We start from the raw sequence: 9154 nt of genomic DNA on the forward strand, positions 1-9154 counted from the left end.
GAAACAATACCCAGCAGTAGTAGGAAAAATGAACTTGGTATTAATTTGTATATTATTTATCTTAAATTACTTTGTTTGGGATTTTTATCTTATTGGTCTTTTTCTTTTATATTTTAATTTCTGTTTATATGTATTCTGTTATGTGTTTGTGTGTGTGTGTGTGTGTTTGCATGCCTCTCCGCATGTGTGTGTAGTTTTTGTTTTCTTTTGTTTGCTTGTTCTGAAAGGGAGAAAGGGAACAGAATTGAGTGTGTGTGAGGTGCATAAAGTTGGGTGGGTAGACATATGGGAGAAGAGGTGGGAGGAATTGAGGGAGAGGAAATGTATGGTCAAGGTATGTTATATGAAATGTTTGTTCCAACAATAAAAAGGAGAAAAAGTCAACAATGAGAGTCTCTGAAATGCCTACCTTCTGAATTTATGTCTCAATATACTTTTAAATCGTAGTTTGTAGTTCATCATGTTGAGGTGATGATAAATGCCAGATACAGGACACAGAGATGTAGGATGATTGTCATTTAGCCATCACTGAAAGAGGTTAAGGTAGCATTTTTAAAGCATAGTTCAGGCTTTATGAAAGACAAAGAAGAGAATACTGGAGAGACACAACCCTGTGAAACTACTGCATCAATCATTCAATAAGGAGAAACGGTATTCTATCATCTCCCTACACATGAGAAATTTGATTGCAGACATGTTTTATAATGAAATCAAACTTGTTTTTGAAGATAAAGAAAGTAGAATCTATTTCATATAATCTAGCTAGTATCTGTCAAAGGAAAAACATGCATTAAATATAAAATCTAACTCAAAATCAGCTATGTAAAGCTAGCAAAATCAAAAGTTATATACTTTAAATGAAAAGTATAGGTGCTCTAAAACATCATAAGTTAAACTTTCTTCCAATACAATATTACCAAAAGACCCTGAATTTGAATCTTTCTGTCTCCATCACATTACTTTTTAATGAGCCCTGGAATATTTCCAAGTAAAACATGTATAGTACACATTTCTTTACTTTAAAATGTATTTATTTTCATTAATTAAATTTACTCATCTATTTTATATCTCAATTACAATTTTCCCTCCTTGCTCCTCCCATTCCTTCTCTCATCTCCCTTCGCCTTTCCTTATTCCTGTTTCTGTTCAGAAATGGTCAGCTCCCCCATGAGTATCAACAAAGTATGGCATATCAAAGTACTGTAGGACTAAGCTCCTCCCCTTGTATTATGGCTGGGCAAGGCAAATGAGTATAAAGACTAGGTTCCCAAGAGTGAGAGAAAGTTTTGGTAACCACCTTTAATTCCACAAGAAGGCCATGCTATACAATGGTCATATATATATATATATATATATATATATATATATATATATATATGGCCTAGGTTAGTCCCAAGGAGGTTCCATGGTTGTTGATCCAGACACTGAGCTCTTAGGAAGCCAGGTTAGTTGTGTCTGTGGTTTCCCTTGTGATGTCCTTGATCCACTGCCTAGGAAGGAGTATTCCCTGAGCTTGGCCCAATGTATTGCTGTGGATCTCTGAATCTGTTTCCATAATTTACTGGATGATGGCTCTCTAACAACAATTGATGTAATCACCAATCTATTAATGAAAACGTATAGTACATTTAAAAGCAAAAGTTGATCATAATCTATATTTGTAATAGGTTAGACATACTATAATATGGCTTTCTAAAATGAAAATAGATGTAGATGCCCAGTATCAAGGATCCTGCTTTCCTAATTTTAAGAGTTTTCAAAGGGTAAGAGGAAGTGAATAGTCAAATGTCTGATTTCAAGTCATTCTAAATATAGCATTAGGAGTTTCAGACTAAAACCATATAACAAAACTAGAGTGGATAGAGAAAATGTGGTACATCTACACAATGGAGTACTATTCAGCAGAAAAAAATAATGGAATCATGAGATTCGCAGGCAAATGGATGACACTAGAAGAAACCATCCTGAGTGAGGTAACCCAGTCACAAAAAGAGAAGCATGGCATGTACTCTCTCATATATGGATTTTAGACATAGATCTGGGGAGTGCCAGCCTACAATCCTATGGCCAGAGAGTCTGGGAAACAGAAACTTCATTTAGTGGCTGATCGAAGAAGAGGCAGACTCCCTTGGTTAAGTACTGAGCTGAACTCAAGAAAGCCAGTAACAGAAAGGGAGGACTGATGATCAAAGGGATTATGACTGGGCTGGTTTAACCCCCAGAAACAGCTGACCAGACAAAGGTTAACTCTTGAATCCCAGGCATCAGCCTGGGAATCCAGCATGGGACTGATCAAGACCCCCTGAATCTGGGTGTCAGTGAGGAGGCCTAGGTAATCTATTGAGCCTTGGACAGCAGATCAGTACCCATCCCAAGTATACACACGGTCTCTGGACTCCCATAGAACAATGTGAGGTGCACTCTCACCCCGAACTCTTAGGGAAGGGTCTAGGCCCTGCCCTATATGAAATGACAGACTATGCACACCCCCATGGAGGGCCTCACCCTCCCTGGGGAAATGAGGGGATAACGGGGGGGGGAAGGCTCGGGAGGAAGGGAGGGAATGGGAGAGGGACCTGGAACTGACTTGTGAAGCAACCTTGTTTCTTATCTAAATTTAAACTGGAAAATAAAATTTAAAAAAAAAGAACTGATTACTTTTCAACAGAGGCAATGCAGAAGGCAACAAATATATGAAGGTCATGATGCTAATTCCTAAGGCACACTCCTAAAAAACTGAAAGCTGTGATAGGACCATGAAGTCTTGGTGAGCTACTCATTCTTGCTAAAAATGGCTTTATTTTAGAGAGAGAGGTAGAAGGTAAGCTTAGGATAAAAATATAAACATTAAGTAGAAATAAGAGTTGATTCTTCAATTTTCTCAAATACAGCATAAAGCCAGGAAGAAGTCATTTGGAAATCTTCTGTGATGAATTCTCTGTAATTAATGAAATATTGAAAGTGGCTTGATAAAGGAAGTTTCAAACTACCACATCTACTTTAATAATCCTAGTGATTAAAATAAAGCCCATTTTGTAACACTGAGGTAGAAATTTTCATTGTAGGAATTATTTAATTAGTATACTTCTAACTGCCAGAGAACTAAAATATAAAGCTACTGATATGGAATTTTTTTGTCTACTCTTAGTATGAAGAGCAACAAAAGGGAAACAGGTGGATGCAGGGGGCTAGCCACCCAGTCACACAGCTAGCCATGAAGTAAGAACACACACAAGATATATAGAATAAAGAGAGGTGAAAAGCCCAGAGGCAACACTTGGTTAAAGAGAATTGGGATAATTTAAGTTAGAAAAGCTGGTTAGCAAGAAGCAAAGCTAAGACTGGGCATTGATAAAAAAGAATAAGTCTCCCTTTATTTGGGAGATGGGTGGAAGGCCCCCAAAGATAAAAAAAGGGCCCACAAAACAAAAACAACTACAATTATCTGCTCAGTTACTCCAGCTAAGCATCTCACAAATCATTCTTGAATGCTGTTTTTCCTCAGTCTATGACTCTCATTTATTTATACCATCAAACCATGTTGATTTGTAGCTGGTTTTCTTGGACGGGCAGCCCATGAATAATGACATGGAGATGTATTATTATTGATGTTCAGCCTTACCTTAGGCTATTTCTAGATAAAATTTTAAACTTAAAATAATCCATTTCTATCAATCTAAGTGCTGAATGTCCTTCTTGATTTCCTGCTTTCTCTATGGCTGGCTGGCTGCCACACCCCCTGGCAGGCTGGACCTGGCTGGCTTACTACTCATTTCTCTCTACCCCCAGATTTGCCTATGCCTCTTCTGCCTACCTATTGGCTGTTAAACTTTTTATTTGACCAATCAGGTACATTAGGCAGGCAAAATGAATCAGCTACATATCTTTACATAGTTAAACAAATGCGATGTGAATAAATGTAGCACATCTTTTCATAGTTAAATAATTATTCTATTCCACAGTATTGAATCTTCTACAATATATCTGATGTATCTACTTATTTTAATTTCCAAGTAAACAAACTAAAGTTAGCCATTTCTCCAACATCTGTAATTCTGTAATATAGTTTTCTTTTTCCCACAATAATTAGTATTTAAGCAAAAGAAGTTAATTCTCCCAGGAGCTTTCCATCATGCCAAGCATAAACTATGAAATATGAACCATATGAACCATATTTAAAATATACTTTTATTTTGATCAATTCATGTTTTTAATTGCTTTGTTTAATACTGATTACTCATTATCTGTATCTATGAGTGGCTGAAAGAAATGAGATAAGTGGGTTTCTCATGTTTTAACTTTTGTATTTTCATCAAAACTTAACAGAAGGAAAATAGTACATATTTTATTTACCTTCTAAAATAATTAGATCTTTATAATTAAAGTTTGGTTGAAGGTAGAGTTATTTGAATAGTGTAATAAGAATACTAATTATTATTAAAGGTACAGTTTATAGAGAAATAATAAGAAGAAACTAATGTAGCTGTTTCACGTGTCGTTTATCTCAGTGTCACAATAACTGTGGGAAGGATTCTAGTAAACTAAGACACATTTGCAGGCCATCATATCTGTGATTTATTTTCTGTAGTTCATTTTTAATATAGTTATTATTTTATGGCTTCTTTTTGACTAAAAAACAGAATTTTAATATTATCTACTAAGAGTTTAATTTCTTAAGTGATGCAATGATTTTATCAAAAAACTTTTGAAAAATAATTTCATTATAAGATTTCATCAAGAAATGCATAAATTCACTCACAATTTTTATGGGTATACTCAGTCACCAGACTTACGAGAGAAAAAACTGATCCTTGTCTTCTGTGGGGATCTGAGTTTGCATGAAATATTTGTCTTATGAAAATTAGAATATATTTCATTGAAAACATTTATAGCATCACCCATTATCAGAAAAAAATTTAGAAGTTATTGTGATTCCTGTTCTATGAAATCATCTATGTGTATCATATAAATAACTTATAACAAACAGTGAAAATCAAAGCAAAAACAGTAACAAAAAACTCATAGTACCACCAGCTATAGTTTTTTTCCCTAGATTAATTAAGAGAAAATTCTTCCATTAGGCAAACAACATCTTTATCATCAGTATAAAGTAATCTTTAGTATAATGGGTTTTAATTGTCCTTAATTATTTTATATCCAAATTGTCATATACTGCCATATAATTAAAACCATAATAATGACATATCTTACTATCACACTGTATTGAAATACTTCATTCAGGATTAATTTCCGTATATCATTCTGAGGTCTAATATGACCTGTAAATCATTCTTATCTCATAGTTGAAGTGGAAGGTGCAATCTGACACTAAATAAGGTAGGAAATATGCAAACATTTGAAATCAGTTCCAGTAAAGCCTAAAACTTTTTCCATTTATTTTTTTATGATGGGATTTAGAGAAATTATCTACTAATCATTGGCATAATTAACTGTACCTAAAATTACAATGAATTGAAATACTTATATGTCAAACATTATTTTCCAACCTAAAATAACCCAGAACTCAATTAAAGTGAGAGAATATCAGTTTCTTTAACAGTAGACTGTTTATCAGAAGTCTACTACACAAGACTGAGTTTTAAAACAATTTCAGAATCTACCCATTTCTCAAAAAATGTTTCATTTAAATAAGGATTTTCAGACATATATGCACAGTGAATGGAAATTTTAAACCATGAATCAATAATAATAATTGCAGCTTTAATTTTCACTCTACCACCACTGAATATTATGGCATTTTTATCTTATATGTGCAGAATTATACTCCACAAAATAAATCAGTTTTTAGTATATAGAAAAATATACAAAAAAAGATTCCATTAGGAGGGCGATTCCTGAGAATGGGACAGTTACCATTGTGTTTGAGGAATATACTCCTGGAATACATTACCCCCACAAAAGCGTGAAATTGTCTTTGAATCAACTACCTATATCAGTAGATGGCAGATACTGTGCCATAGGAAAGCTAATAGTATCTGAAATCCATTTTAAAACATTACACATTATAAGTTAGGGAGCAAAACCAGAAACCTTGTGTACTTACAAAGTGGAGGACTTACAAAGAGTATGTGACTGAAAGAACAAAATTTTGTCACACTGAATGAAAACTTGCTTATGTTTCAATACTCTCTCAATTTGTATTTTGTATGCATCATTAGCCAGTTTTTCAGGCAAAGTATCACAGTGACATATTTTGTACATTTTAAAATTTCAATTAAAAACATGACTTGCTATGTTAACATCAGTACATTGTCAGCTCAGTGAGGTGATAATACATTTTTAACATCAAAGGTGGACCAGTCAAGAAAACTTCAGGATATTATTGAAGATCCACATCTCTCATCTCCAAGCTAATATGATATTTACAGTATTTGCCTACAAGTAGAATTTGGATTATTTTGTTCATTTGTGTTTTTGTTATTTATGTATAACCATTCAGTAATTGAGACTGGACATGAAGTTCATTGGTTAATAGCATTTATCACTTTTCCATAGAACCTGAGTTTAGTTTCTAGCTCTCTCTGTTCCTCAGGGGAATGTTGTGGTCCTGTGTTGCCTGTTAGGCAGTATTTCTAGAATCCTGCTAGGTGAGGTAACTGGGGTTCCAGGTAGAATGTGTTTCCAAGCATTGGGAGTTGATCCTTAGGAAAGGGGAATGACTGTTAAGGTCATTATTGAGATTCCAATGAGTAAGAGGATTTAGGAGAGTGACACATACATAAGATGGATTGTTAAAGAACAGTTCATGTGTGTAATACATGTCCAAATGTGACCCTGGGAAAATGATTTCAGAGAGCCCATTTTTATCTCACTAGAAACAAATGATGAAATATCAGTTGGAAATAAAAATATATGTTAATGTCTGAATAAAAAATTCTTGAAAACAATGCAAAACATCTCCAATCTCATTCAAAAATTCATGACAGATGGAAGAGAACTTGAATACTGAACAATCATATGCAGTTTGCTCTAGTAGATTATTTACTGGGACTCATGAGAATCGACCCAATAAAATATTGCTTTCTACGAATATTATATTAGGAAAATGTACTTAACTTAGTTCTCAAACCTTTCTTACTTTTGTCTTAGATTGATATAAGCAAATCTATTTTACTCCCTGCCAAGAAAAAATAAATTACTGAAAAGGGACAGTTATAGAAATCTTATCTTAGAGTCAGCTACTAGCTGAAAAATTCTGATTGGACACTAAGAGAGAGATTATCTGTTAATTTCCTTTAATGTTCAACTGGACTGTATTTTGTTTGTCTTCCTTTAAAAATGAGTCTAGATGATTCCAAGAAGCATTCTATTAGTTTATGGGTAATACATTTTTGAGTGAATTCCTTTAGCAACCTAGATTGAAGATGTTATTCAGATTGCATCCTGATGCCACCATTCACATTCTAACACCTAACTCCAATATGTGTGCATTCCTGTCAAAAGATGATTCCTTTAAAAGTAATATTTTAGTGTATTATCTCAGTGTGGCAGATAATAAGTATGAAAATTTCAGGAAACCTCTGTTTCACTAAAGACAAGAATTACCAATATATAAGTGTCAAAGTCTAGGGGTCTGAGTAAAGCAGTTGCAGCATAATGACATTTTTAAGCCAGAGAGCATTTTTGTCGTCAGTCATGTTTGTGAATAGTTTTGATTTATTTTATGCCTTGTAGGAAAGGGAACTTTCTTGTTTTCACGTCCTGTGGCATATCACACTGCAGGGTGTATTTTCCAGAATCTGTTTTATTATGTATGGAGGCATAGCAATAAGACATTATGATGTACTATAAATTAAATGTTGGCTTTTTAATGCAGAGAATAGTACTTTTAAAATGCAGTGATATATATTCACTTCACATGACATATTTCCAAATAGGAAACATATATGTGATTTGTAAGCAGTGTGCTTTCTTTAGCTAAACAGGTTACTCCTTATTCATGTAGTGTTGGCCAGACTACTTTCCTGTAAATGAAGTACTCCAAATACATCTCTGTCACCTCGTTCATTTTCCTGAATCAGCAACTTCTGGACACGGAGTTTACTTTAAAGTTTCTTCAAAATATTACACACTGGAGGAGATACTTCAACAAAGACTGATTCAGCATGTAAAGCAAGAAAGGGACTGGGAGATTTATAAGGTTTTTTCAATGCTGGAAGGGGCTCAGCTGATGGATAAAAAGATGATTATGCAAGTTAGCCTGAGATGTCAGAGAATGACTCTCAGTCTCTTTTAGTTTGAAATGAACACTCTCTGCAACATAGTGAAGTAGTTTTCTGCTCATGCCAAAGCCTTGTATCATGCTTGCCTCTTAATAATAATTCCCACTTTTCAGAATGCATCATATGTGCCATTTCATGTGTTCCTCTCTATAGACTAGATAAGCATGGCTGAGAAGTCAAATTTGACAAAGGGAGATAATAAAACAGAGGGACATTAAAGATCTTGTTGAAGATAATGGAACTAATTACTGAGACTAAACTAGTGGTGTTGCTTTACTTCTATGAACTTTTCAAATTAGCACATTGTCTAAAAGTTGGGGCATGTAATTCTACATAGAGAGTGGTTCTTTATTATGAGATCTAGATTGTGTAACAGGCTGCAGTTTCCTCTATGAATAAATCAAGTTCTGTTTTCCAGACAAAGTGAGAAAAGAGAGTTTAAACTCAGTAGTTTAAATCTCATTCATGCAATTGACAAGTATATGAGAAAAATGCAGTCTCTGATTATTACATTTAAATTTGGGTATCAATTTCAGATATGATACTATCTTACTCGTATGACTGCTGAAAAATGTTTAGTTGTTCATTTATAATACTGCTCCTTTATTTCACAATTCCAAACACCAACAAAATATTTCTTAAAAGTAGAGCTTCTAATGGATAATATTAGTTAATATTAGTTGTCAACTATTCTAGATTAAGGAATAACTAGTTAGATAACAGTATCTCTGAGAATGTCTACAAGTGTTGTGTAGTGTGTGTTGCTATTATCCAGGTACCCAAGGTCTTGGACAGTACAAGAGTTCAGAAGATGCATTGTCTCTCTCTTTTCCTTAGCTATGAAACTATTGTATTGTCCATGGACATCAAAAAAGTTTTCAGGTGTTCAGTTTTCAACGAAGACCATACTA

This window comes from Mesocricetus auratus, unplaced genomic scaffold (genome assembly GCF_017639785.1).
Source record: "Mesocricetus auratus isolate SY011 unplaced genomic scaffold, BCM_Maur_2.0 Super-Scaffold_100003, whole genome shotgun sequence".
Lineage (NCBI taxonomy): Eukaryota > Metazoa > Chordata > Mammalia > Rodentia > Cricetidae > Mesocricetus > Mesocricetus auratus.